This window comes from Pseudophryne corroboree, chromosome 11 (assembly GCF_028390025.1).
Source record: "Pseudophryne corroboree isolate aPseCor3 chromosome 11, aPseCor3.hap2, whole genome shotgun sequence".
Taxonomy (NCBI): Eukaryota; Metazoa; Chordata; class Amphibia; order Anura; family Myobatrachidae; genus Pseudophryne; species Pseudophryne corroboree.
Window position 1 is genome coordinate 165,696,817 of NC_086454.1, and position 13,116 is coordinate 165,709,932.

General features: G+C 32.7%; 8 non-coding genes across 8 annotated transcripts; all 8 read right to left on the reverse strand.

Annotated features, from left to right (window-relative positions):
* Positions 1-1,141: 1,141 nt before the first annotated feature.
* TRNAI-AAU (transfer RNA isoleucine (anticodon AAU)) lies at positions 1,142-1,215 on the reverse strand. The gene has a single exon. It is a non-coding gene; the product is annotated as a tRNA-Ile (tRNA).
* A 1,591-nt stretch (positions 1,216-2,806) lies between these two features.
* TRNAI-AAU (transfer RNA isoleucine (anticodon AAU)) lies at positions 2,807-2,880 on the reverse strand. The gene has a single exon. It is a non-coding gene; the product is annotated as a tRNA-Ile (tRNA).
* A 1,590-nt stretch (positions 2,881-4,470) lies between these two features.
* On the reverse strand, positions 4,471-4,544 carry TRNAI-AAU (transfer RNA isoleucine (anticodon AAU)). Its single transcript has one exon. It is a non-coding gene; the product is annotated as a tRNA-Ile (tRNA).
* Positions 4,545-6,135: 1,591 nt separating this feature from the next.
* TRNAI-AAU (transfer RNA isoleucine (anticodon AAU)) lies at positions 6,136-6,209 on the reverse strand. The gene has a single exon. It is a non-coding gene; the product is annotated as a tRNA-Ile (tRNA).
* Positions 6,210-7,799: 1,590 nt separating this feature from the next.
* Positions 7,800-7,873, reverse strand: TRNAI-AAU (transfer RNA isoleucine (anticodon AAU)). Its single transcript has one exon. It is a non-coding gene; the product is annotated as a tRNA-Ile (tRNA).
* Positions 7,874-9,461: 1,588 nt separating this feature from the next.
* Positions 9,462-9,535, reverse strand: TRNAI-AAU (transfer RNA isoleucine (anticodon AAU)). Its single transcript has one exon. It is a non-coding gene; the product is annotated as a tRNA-Ile (tRNA).
* A 1,590-nt stretch (positions 9,536-11,125) lies between these two features.
* TRNAI-AAU (transfer RNA isoleucine (anticodon AAU)) lies at positions 11,126-11,199 on the reverse strand. Its single transcript has one exon. It is a non-coding gene; the product is annotated as a tRNA-Ile (tRNA).
* A 1,588-nt stretch (positions 11,200-12,787) lies between these two features.
* On the reverse strand, positions 12,788-12,861 carry TRNAI-AAU (transfer RNA isoleucine (anticodon AAU)). Its single transcript has one exon. It is a non-coding gene; the product is annotated as a tRNA-Ile (tRNA).
* Between the last annotated feature and the right edge of the window lie 255 nt (positions 12,862-13,116).

Below are 13,116 nucleotides of genomic sequence, written 5' to 3' on the forward strand. Positions count from 1 at the left end.
AGAATGCTAGCCCATTTTGGAATGCAAAGCTTAAGAAAATACAAACTTTAATCCATAGGAAAGCACTTTTTATTCAGTCTACACTCTGTAATCATACTATAGCTTAATTTACAAATTGTGATGTCATTATCAGACTTAACTCACAAGAGACTTTCATCCTTGGTCTATAAAAAAGGCAGTCCTCTGTTATAAAGCTTGAAACAATTGTAAGTGGCTGATATGCAAATATGGAAATACAGAATAACTGTCAATTCAATGCTAGGATAACATAAGGGGTGATGCTCCAACTGAAATTGGGCCTAGGCATTTAGGTTTCTAGTATCTGTCTTCTCCTTTAAAAAATAGGTTACTTTTTATATATTATCATTGGTTTTGGACAAATATTCTACATAATACCTATTGCATCCCTGAGCTTATTAGAAACTTGAAATAATATATATAAAGTATTGAATTTCTTTTCTTTGCATTTAAAAGATGAGCGCACTTCAGTAGATGCCATTGCTCAGGTGAGGGTTCCATGGTGTAATTGTTAGCACCCTGGACTTTGAATCTAGTCATCTGAGTTCATATCTCGTGGGAGCTAACATTGTTTATTTTCCTTTTGTTCAAAGCTCCATTTTCATTCAATGTATGAGTATTGCAAATCTTCATTTAAAATTCATATAAATTCCATCATCTTCAGTGGTGTCCTTTGATTAAACTCATTTTTAAACTTATCAAATCAGAAGTATGTCAAATATTTGGAAATAAGAAAAGATGCAATAAGAATGCAGAGATCCATTACTTGTGCTCTGGTCTTTAGAAATTCTCAATTTTTTTACTTCAGTGTGCACTAATGAGAGGGGAGCACATATCTTCTTCTTCTTCTTTTAGTAACACCTAGTGCCCTCTATGTTTGAGCAGCAATATAATAACTGATTAATTTGCCCTTGCATATCTTAGTTATGCCATATTGCTTGATTTGAGACAAAACTCATTGAGCCATGTAGAGAAAAATCATCATCAGCCAAAGGATGATACTCCCACTGGCTTCTGATAAGTATTTGAAGAGATTTTGTGATATATGTGTCTATGATGTTTTCAAGTATTCATGCACTCCACCGATGAGCTTATTCCATTCTTGTCCATCAAGAAAAGCAAATGGCCCATACGGGTATCGAACCTGTGACCTTGGCGTTATTAGCACCACACTCTAAACAACTGAGCTAACTGGCCACAGATATTACTGCAGTCAAACACAAAACTGGCAAATGTACCTCAAAGCATAGATCATATTTTGTTTTTATAGCATTTCATTTTTCAAAAAAAAGCTTAAGCCATAGAGTCACTTGAAGCATGGGTATCATAAAAATGCTCCAGTTTCTTTCCACATTACAAAATAAAAAATAAATATTAGATAGGATAATAACAAAGATTAAGGCATCTAGTAATAGTATAAAAATAGACAATTTAGACTAGGAGTATATGCAAATCTAAGCAAAATCAATCTAAAAAATCTAATACACAATTTTTAATTGTAAATTTACAGATTGTTGAAAAAGATAATCCCAGGATGTAATCCATTATGTATTAAATTTAGTATGTTTTACCAAATTGTGTATGAATAACTTTTAACACAAAAAAATATATATTGGGGAAGTAGCTTAATGTGCCCATTGGAAATAAAGAATGCTAGCCCATTTTGGAATGCAAAGCTTAAAAAAATACAAACTTCAATCCATAGGAAAGCACTTTTTATTCAGTCTACACTCTGTAATCATACTATAGCTTAATTTACAAATTGTGATGTCATTATCAGACTTAACTCACAAGAGACTTTCATCCTTGGTCTATAAAAAAGGCAGTCCTCTGTTATAAAGCTTGAAACAATTGTAAGTGGCTGATATGCAAATATGGAAATACAGAAAAACTGTCAATTCAATGCTAAGATAACATAAGGGGTGATGCTCCAACTGAAATTGGTCCTAGGCATTTAGGTTTCTAGTATCTATCTTCTACTTTAAAAAATAGGTTACTTTTTATATATTATCATTGGTTTTGGACAAATATTCTACATAATACCTATTGCATCCCTGAGCTTATTAGAAACTTGAAATAATATATATAAAGTATTGAATTTCTTTTCTTTGCATTTAAAAGATGAGCGCACTTCAGTAGATGCCATTGCTCATGTGAGGGTTCCATGGTGTAATTGTTAGCACCCTGGACTTTGAATCTAGTCATCTGAATTCATATCTCATGGGAGCTAACATTGTTTATTTTCCTTTTGTTCAAAGCTCCATTTTCATTCAATGTATGAGTATTGCAAATCTTCATTTAAAATTCATATAAATTCCATCATCTTCAGTGGTGTCCTTTGTTTAAACTCATTTTTAAACTTATCAAACCAGAAGTATGTCAAATATTTGGAAATAAGAAAAGATGCAATAAGAATGCAGAGATCCATTACTTGTGCTCTGGTCTTTAGAAATTCTCCATGTTTTTTTTACTTCAGTGTGCACTAATGAGAGGGGATCACATATCTTCTTCTTCTTTTAGTAACACCTAGTGCCCTCTATGTTTGAGCAGCAATATAATAACTGATTAATTTGCCCTTGCATATCTTAGTTATGCCATATTGCTTGATTTGAGACAAAAGTCACTTTGCCATGTAGAGAAAAATCTTCATCAGCCAAAGGATGACACTCCCACTGGCTTCTGATATGTATTTGAAGAGATTTTGTGATATATGTGTCTATGATGTTTTCAAGTATTCATGCACTCCACCGATGAGCTTATTCCATTCTTGTCCATCAAGAAAAGCAAATGGCCCATACGGGGATCGAACCCATGACCTTGGCGTTATTAGCACCACGCTCTAACCAACTGAGCTAACCGGCCACAGATATTACTGCAAGCAAACACAAAACTGGCAAATGTACCTCAAAGCACAGATCATATTTTGTTTTTATAGCATTTCATTTTTCAAAAAAAAGCTTAAGCCATAGAGTCACATGAAGCATGGTTATCATAAAAATGCTCCAGTTTCTTTCCACATTACAAAATAAAAATAAATATTAGATAGGATAATAACAAAGATTAAGGCATCTACTAATAGTATAAAAATAGACAATTTAGACAAGGAGTATATGCAAATCTAAGCAAAATCAATCTAAAAAATCTAATACACAATTTTTAATTGTAAATTTACAGATTGTTGAAAAAGATAATCCCATGATGTAATCCATTATGTATTAAATATAGTATGTTTTACCAAGTTGTGTATGAATAACTTTTAACACAAAAAAATATATATTGGGGAAGTAGCTTAATGTGCCCATTGGAAATAAAGAATGCTAGCCCATTTTGGAATGCAAAGCTTAAGAAAATACAAACTTCAATCCATAGGAAAGCACTTTTTATTCAGTCTACACTCTGTAATCATTCTATAGCTTAATTTACAAATTGTTATGCCATTATCAGACTTAACTCACAAGAGACTTTCATCCTTGGTCTATAAAAAAGGCAGTCCTCTGTTATAAAGCTTGAAACAATTGTAAGTGGCTGATATGCAAATATGGAAATACAGAAAAACTGTCAATTCAATGCTAGGATAACATAAGGGGTGATGCTCCAACTGAAATTGGGCCTAGGCATTTAGGTTTCTAGTATCTGTCTTCTCCTTTAAAAAATAGGTTACTTTTTATATATTATCATTGGTTTTGGACAAATATTCTACATAATACCTATTGCATCCCTGAGCTTATTAGAAACTTGAAATAATATATATAAAGTATTGAATTTCTTTTCTTTGCATTTAAAAGATGAGCGCACTTCAGTAGATGCCATTGCTCAGGTGAGGGTTCCATGGTGTAATTGTTAGCACCCTGGACTTTGAATCTAGTCATCTGAGTTCATATCTCGTGGGAGCTAACATTGTTTATTTTCCTTTTGTTCAAAGCTCCATTTTCATTCAATGTATGAGTATTGCAAATCTTCATTTAAAATTCATATAAATTCCATCATCTTCAGTGGTGTCCTTTGATTAAACTCATTTTTAAACTTATCAAATCAGAAGTATGTCAAATATTTGGAAATAAGAAAAGATGCAATAAGAATGCAGAGATCCATTACTTGTGCTCTGGTCTTTAGAAATTCTCAATTTTTTTACTTCAGTGTGCACTAATGAGAGGGGAGCACATATCTTCTTCTTCTTCTTTTAGTAACACCTAGTGCCCTCTATGTTTGAGCAGCAATATAATAACTGATTAATTTGCCCTTGCATATCTTAGTTATGCCATATTGCTTGATTTGAGACAAAACTCATTGAGCCATGTAGAGAAAAATCATCATCAGCCAAAGGATGATACTCCCACTGGCTTCTGATAAGTATTTGAAGAGATTTTGTGATATATGTGTCTATGATGTTTTCAAGTATTCATGCACTCCACCGATGAGCTTATTCCATTCTTGTCCATCAAGAAAAGCAAATGGCCCATACGGGTATCGAACCTGTGACCTTGGCGTTATTAGCACCACACTCTAAACAACTGAGCTAACTGGCCACAGATATTACTGCAGTCAAACACAAAACTGGCAAATGTACCTCAAAGCATAGATCATATTTTGTTTTTATAGCATTTCATTTTTCAAAAAAAAGCTTAAGCCATAGAGTCACTTGAAGCATGGGTATCATAAAAATGCTCCAGTTTCTTTCCACATTACAAAATAAAAAATAAATATTAGATAGGATAATAACAAAGATTAAGGCATCTAGTAATAGTATAAAAATAGACAATTTAGACTAGGAGTATATGCAAATCTAAGCAAAATCAATCTAAAAAATCTAATACACAATTTTTAATTGTAAATTTACAGATTGTTGAAAAAGATAATCCCAGGATGTAATCCATTATGTATTAAATTTAGTATGTTTTACCAAATTGTGTATGAATAACTTTTAACACAAAAAAATATATATTGGGGAAGTAGCTTAATGTGCCCATTGGAAATAAAGAATGCTAGCCCATTTTGGAATGCAAAGCTTAAAAAAATACAAACTTCAATCCATAGGAAAGCACTTTTTATTCAGTCTACACTCTGTAATCATACTATAGCTTAATTTACAAATTGTGATGTCATTATCAGACTTAACTCACAAGAGACTTTCATCCTTGGTCTATAAAAAAGGCAGTCCTCTGTTATAAAGCTTGAAACAATTGTAAGTGGCTGATATGCAAATATGGAAATACAGAAAAACTGTCAATTCAATGCTAAGATAACATAAGGGGTGATGCTCCAACTGAAATTGGTCCTAGGCATTTAGGTTTCTAGTATCTATCTTCTACTTTAAAAAATAGGTTACTTTTTATATATTATCATTGGTTTTGGACAAATATTCTACATAATACCTATTGCATCCCTGAGCTTATTAGAAACTTGAAATAATATATATAAAGTATTGAATTTCTTTTCTTTGCATTTAAAAGATGAGCGCACTTCAGTAGATGCCATTGCTCATGTGAGGGTTCCATGGTGTAATTGTTAGCACCCTGGACTTTGAATCTAGTCATCTGAATTCATATCTCATGGGAGCTAACATTGTTTATTTTCCTTTTGTTCAAAGCTCCATTTTCATTCAATGTATGAGTATTGCAAATCTTCATTTAAAATTCATATAAATTCCATCATCTTCAGTGGTGTCCTTTGTTTAAACTCATTTTTAAACTTATCAAACCAGAAGTATGTCAAATATTTGGAAATAAGAAAAGATGCAATAAGAATGCAGAGATCCATTACTTGTGCTCTGGTCTTTAGAAATTCTCCATGTTTTTTTTACTTCAGTGTGCACTAATGAGAGGGGATCACATATCTTCTTCTTCTTTTAGTAACACCTAGTGCCCTCTATGTTTGAGCAGCAATATAATAACTGATTAATTTGCCCTTGCATATCTTAGTTATGCCATATTGCTTGATTTGAGACAAAAGTCACTTTGCCATGTAGAGAAAAATCTTCATCAGCCAAAGGATGACACTCCCACTGGCTTCTGATATGTATTTGAAGAGATTTTGTGATATATGTGTCTATGATGTTTTCAAGTATTCATGCACTCCACCGATGAGCTTATTCCATTCTTGTCCATCAAGAAAAGCAAATGGCCCATACGGGGATCGAACCCATGACCTTGGCGTTATTAGCACCACGCTCTAACCAACTGAGCTAACCGGCCACAGATATTACTGCAAGCAAACACAAAACTGGCAAATGTACCTCAAAGCACAGATCATATTTTGTTTTTATAGCATTTCATTTTTCAAAAAAAAGCTTAAGCCATAGAGTCACATGAAGCATGGTTATCATAAAAATGCTCCAGTTTCTTTCCACATTACAAAATAAAAATAAATATTAGATAGGATAATAACAAAGATTAAGGCATCTACTAATAGTATAAAAATAGACAATTTAGACAAGGAGTATATGCAAATCTAAGCAAAATCAATCTAAAAAATCTAATACACAATTTTTAATTGTAAATTTACAGATTGTTGAAAAAGATAATCCCATGATGTAATCCATTATGTATTAAATATAGTATGTTTTACCAAGTTGTGTATGAATAACTTTTAACACAAAAAAATATATATTGGGGAAGTAGCTTAATGTGCCCATTGGAAATAAAGAATGCTAGCCCATTTTGGAATGCAAAGCTTAAGAAAATACAAACTTCAATCCATAGGAAAGCACTTTTTATTCAGTCTACACTCTGTAATCATTCTATAGCTTAATTTACAAATTGTTATGCCATTATCAGACTTAACTCACAAGAGACTTTCATCCTTGGTCTATAAAAAAGGCAGTCCTCTGTTATAAAGCTTGAAACAATTGTAAGTGGCTGATATGCAAATATGGAAATACAGAAAAACTGTCAATTCAATGCTAGGATAACATAAGGGGTGATGCTCCAACTGAAATTGGTCCTAGGCATTTAGGTTTCTAGTATCTATCTTCTCCTTTAAAAAATAGGTTACTTTTTATATATTATCATTGGTTTTGGACAAATATTCTACATAATACCTATTGCATCCCTGAGCTTATTAGAAACTTGAAATAATATATATAAAGTATTGAATTTCTTTTCTTTGCATTTAAAAGATGAGCGCACTTCAGTAGATGCCATTGCTCAGGTGACGGTTCCATGGTGTAATTGTTAGCACCCTGGACTTTGAATCTAGTCATCTGAGTTCATATCTCGTGGGAGCTAACATTGTTTATTTTCCTTTGTTCAAAGCTCCATTTTCATTCAATGTATGAGTATTGCAAATCTTCATTTAAAATTCATATAAATTCCATCATCTTCAGTGGTGTCCTTTGTTTAAACTCATTTTTACACTTATCAAATCAGAAGTATGTCAAATATTTGGAAATAAGGAAATGTGCAATAAGAATGCAGAGATCCATTGCTTGTACTCTGGTCTTTAGAAATTCTCCATTTTTTTTACTTCAGTGTGCACTAATGAGAGGGGAGCACATATCTTCTTCTTCTTCTTTTAGTAACACCTAGTGCCCTCTATGTTTGAGCAGCAATATAATAACTGATTAATTTGCCCTTGCATATCTTAGTTATGCCATATTGCTTGATTTGAGACAAAAGTCACTGAGCCATGTAGAGAAAAATCTTCATCAGCCAAAGGATGACACTCCCACTGGCTTCTGATAAGTATTTGAAGAGATTTTGTGATATATGTGTCTATGATGTTTTCAAGTATTCATGCACTCCACCGATGAGCTTATTCCATTCTTGTCCATCAAGAAAAGCAAATGGCCCATACGGGGATCGAACCAGTAACCTTGGCGTTATTAGCACCACGCTCTAACCAACTGAGCTAACAGGCCACAGATATTGCTGCCAGCAAACACAAAACTGGCAAATGTACCTCAAAGCACAGATCATATTTTGTTTTTATAGCATTTCATTTTTCAAAAAAAAGCTTAAGCCATAGAGTCACTTGAAGCATGGGTATCATAAAAATGCTCCAGTTTCTTTCCACATTACAAAATAAAAATAAATATTAGATAGGATAATAACAAAGATTAAGGCATCTAGTAATAGTATAAAAATGGACAATTTAGACTAGGAGTATATGCAAATCTAAGCAAAATCAATCTAAAAAATCTAATACACAATTTTTAATTGTAAATTTACAGATTGTTGAAAAAGATAATCCCATGATGTAATCCATTATGTATTAAATTAAGTATGTTTTACCAAGTTGTGTATGAATAACTTTTAACACAAAAAAATATATATTGGGGAAGTAGCTTAATGTGCCCATTGGAAATAAAGAATGCTAGCCCATTTTGGAATGCAAAGCTTAAGAAAATACAAACTTTAATCCATAGGAAAGCACTTTTTATTCAGTCTACACTCTGTAATCATACTATAGCTTAATTTACAAATTGTGATGTCATTATCAGACTTAACTCACAAGAGACTTTCATCCTTGGTCTATAAAAAAGGCAGTCCTCTGTTACAAAGCTTGAAACAATTGTAAGTGGCTGATATGCAAATATGGAAATACAGAAAAACTGTCAATTCAATGCTAGGATAACATAAGGGGTGATGCTCCAACTGAAATTGGTCCTAGGCATTTAGGTTTCTAGTATCTGTCTTCTCCTTTAAAAAATAGGTTACTTTTTATATATTATCATTGGTTTTGGACAAATATTCTACATAATACCTATTGCATCCCTGAGCTTATTAGAAACTTGAAATAATATATATAAAGTATTGAATTTCTTTTCTTTGCATTTAAAAGATGAGCGCACTTCAGTAGATGCCATTGCTCAGGTGAGGGTTCCATGGTGTAATTGTTAGCACCCTGGACTTTGAATCTAGTCATCTGAGTTCATATCTCGTGGGAGCTAACATTGTTTATTTTCCTTTTGTTCAAAGCTCCATTTTCATTCAATGTATGAGTATTGCAAATCTTCATTTAAAATTCATATAAATTCCATCATCTTCAGTGGTGTCCTTTGTTTAAACTCATTTTTAAACTTATCAAATCAGAAGTATGTCAAATATTTGGAAATAAGAAAAGATGCAATAAGAATGCAGAGATCCATTACTTGTGCTCTGGTCTTTAGAAATTCTCCATTTTTTTTACTTCAGTGTGCACTAATGAGAGGGGAGCACATATCTTCTTCTTCTTCTAGTAACACCTAGTGCCCTCTATGTTTGAGCAGCAATATAATAACTGATTAATTTGCCCTTGCATATCTTAGTTATGCCATATTGCTTGATTTAAGACAAAAGTCACTGAGCCATGTAGAGAAAAATCTTCATCAGTCAAAGGATGACACTCCCACTGGCTTCTGATATGTATTTGAAGAGATTTTGTGATATATGTGTCTATGATGTTTTCAAGTATTCATGCACTCCACCGATGAACTTATTCCATTCTTGTCCATCAAGAAAAGCAAATGGCCCATACGGGGATCGAACCCATGACCTTGGCGTTATTAGCACCACGCTCTAACCAACTGAGCTAACCGGCCACAGATATTACTGCAAGCAAACACAAAACTGGCAAATGTACCTCAAAGCACAGATCATATTTTGTTTTTATAGCATTTCATTTTTCAAAAAAAAGCTTAAGCCATAGAGTCACTTGAAGCATGGTTATCATAAAAATGCTCCAGTTTCTTTCCACATTACAAAATAAAAATAAATATTAGATAGGATAATAACAAAGATTAAGGCATCTACTAATAGTATAAAAATAGACAATTTAGACAAGGAGTATATGCAAATCTAAGCAAAATCAATCTAAAAAATCTAATACACAATTTTTAATTGTAAATTTACAGATTGTTGAAAAAGATAATCCCATGATGTAATCCATTATGTATTAAATATAGTATGTTTTACCAAGTTGTGTATGAATAACTTTTAACACAAAAAAATATATATTGGGGAAGTAGCTTAATGTGCCCATTGGAAATAAAGAATGCTAGCCCATTTTGGAATGCAAAGCTTAAGAAAATACAAACTTCAATCCATAGGAAAGCACTTTTTATTCAGTCTACACTCTGTAATCATTCTATAGCTTAATTTACAAATTGTTATGCCATTATCAGACTTAACTCACAAGAGACTTTCATCCTTGGTCTATAAAAAAGGCAGTCCTCTGTTATAAAGCTTGAAACAATTGTAAGTGGCTGATATGCAAATATGGAAATACAGAAAAACTGTCAATTCAATGCTAGGATAACATAAGGGGTGATGCTCCAACTGAAATTGGTCCTAGGCATTTAGGTTTCTAGTATCTATCTTCTCCTTTAAAAAATAGGTTACTTTTTATATATTATCATTGGTTTTGGACAAATATTCTACATAATACCTATTGCATCCCTGAGCTTATTAGAAACTTGAAATAATATATATAAAGTATTGAATTTCTTTTCTTTGCATTTAAAAGATGAGCGCACTTCAGTAGATGCCATTGCTCAGGTGACGGTTCCATGGTGTAATTGTTAGCACCCTGGACTTTGAATCTAGTCATCTGAGTTCATATCTCGTGGGAGCTAACATTGTTTATTTTCCTTTGTTCAAAGCTCCATTTTCATTCAATGTATGAGTATTGCAAATCTTCATTTAAAATTCATATAAATTCCATCATCTTCAGTGGTGTCCTTTGTTTAAACTCATTTTTACACTTATCAAATCAGAAGTATGTCAAATATTTGGAAATAAGAAAAGATGCAATAAGAATGCAGAGATCCATTGCTTGTACTCTGGTCTTTAGAAATTCTCCATTTTTTTTACTTCAGTGTGCACTAATGAGAGGGGAGCACATATCTTCTTCTTCTTCTTTTAGTAACACCTAGTGCCCTCTATGTTTGAGCAGCAATATAATAACTGATTAATTTGCCCTTGCATATCTTAGTTATGCCATATTGCTTGATTTGAGACAAAAGTCACTGAGCCATGTAGAGAAAAATCTTCATCAGCCAAAGGATGACACTCCCACTGGCTTCTGATAAGTATTTGAAGAGATTTTGTGATATATGTGTCTATGATGTTTTCAAGTATTCATGCACTCCACCGATGAGCTTATTCCATTCTTGTCCATCAAGAAAAGCAAATGGCCCATACGGGGATCGAACCAGTAACCTTGGCGTTATTAGCACCACGCTCTAACCAACTGAGCTAACAGGCCACAGATATTGCTGCCAGCAAACACAAAACTGGCAAATGTACCTCAAAGCACAGATCATATTTTGTTTTTATAGCATTTCATTTTTCAAAAAAAAGCTTAAGCCATAGAGTCACTTGAAGCATGGGTATCATAAAAATGCTCCAGTTTCTTTCCACATTACAAAATAAAAATAAATATTAGATAGGATAATAACAAAGATTAAGGCATCTAGTAATAGTATAAAAATGGACAATTTAGACTAGGAGTATATGCAAATCTAAGCAAAATCAATCTAAAAAATCTAATACACAATTTTTAATTGTAAATTTACAGATTGTTGAAAAAGATAATCCCATGATGTAATCCATTATGTATTAAATTAAGTATGTTTTACCAAGTTGTGTATGAATAACTTTTAACACAAAAAAATATATATTGGGGAAGTAGCTTAATGTGCCCATTGGAAATAAAGAATGCTAGCCCATTTTGGAATGCAAAGCTTAAGAAAATACAAACTTTAATCCATAGGAAAGCACTTTTTATTCAGTCTACACTCTGTAATCATACTATAGCTTAATTTACAAATTGTGATGTCATTATCAGACTTAACTCACAAGAGACTTTCATCCTTGGTCTATAAAAAAGGCAGTCCTCTGTTACAAAGCTTGAAACAATTGTAAGTGGCTGATATGCAAATATGGAAATACAGAAAAACTGTCAATTCAATGCTAGGATAACATAAGGGGTGATGCTCCAACTGAAATTGGTCCTAGGCATTTAGGTTTCTAGTATCTGTCTTCTCCTTTAAAAAATAGGTTACTTTTTATATATTATCATTGGTTTTGGACAAATATTCTACATAATACCTATTGCATCCCTGAGCTTATTAGAAACTTGAAATAATATATATAAAGTATTGAATTTCTTTTCTTTGCATTTAAAAGATGAGCGCACTTCAGTAGATGCCATTGCTCAGGTGAGGGTTCCATGGTGTAATTGTTAGCACCCTGGACTTTGAATCTAGTCATCTGAGTTCATATCTCGTGGGAGCTAACATTGTTTATTTTCCTTTTGTTCAAAGCTCCATTTTCATTCAATGTATGAGTATTGCAAATCTTCATTTAAAATTCATATAAATTCCATCATCTTCAGTGGTGTCCTTTGTTTAAACTCATTTTTAAACTTATCAAATCAGAAGTATGTCAAATATTTGGAAATAAGAAAAGATGCAATAAGAATGCAGAGATCCATTACTTGTGCTCTGGTCTTTAGAAATTCTCCATTTTTTTTACTTCAGTGTGCACTAATGAGAGGGGAGCACATATCTTCTTCTTCTTCTAGTAACACCTAGTGCCCTCTATGTTTGAGCAGCAATATAATAACTGATTAATTTGCCCTTGCATATCTTAGTTATGCCATATTGCTTGATTTAAGACAAAAGTCACTGAGCCATGTAGAGAAAAATCTTCATCAGTCAAAGGATGACACTCCCACTGGCTTCTGATATGTATTTGAAGAGATTTTGTGATATATGTGTCTATGATGTTTTCAAGTATTCATGCACTCCACCGATGAACTTATTCCATTCTTGTCCATCAAGAAAAGCAAATGGCCCATACGGGGATCGAACCCATGACCTTGGCGTTATTAGCACCACGCTCTAACCAACTGAGCTAACCGGCCACAGATATTACTGCAAGCAAACACAAAACTGGCAAATGTACCTCAAAGCACAGATCATATTTTGTTTTTATAGCATTTCATTTTTCAAAAAAAAGCTTAAGCCATAGAGTCACTTGAAGCATGGTTATCATAAAAATGCTCCAGTTTCTTTCCACATTACAAAATAAAAATAAATATTAGATAGGATAATAACAAAGATTAAGGCATCTACTAATAGTATAAAAATAGACAATTTAGACAAGGAGTATATGCAAA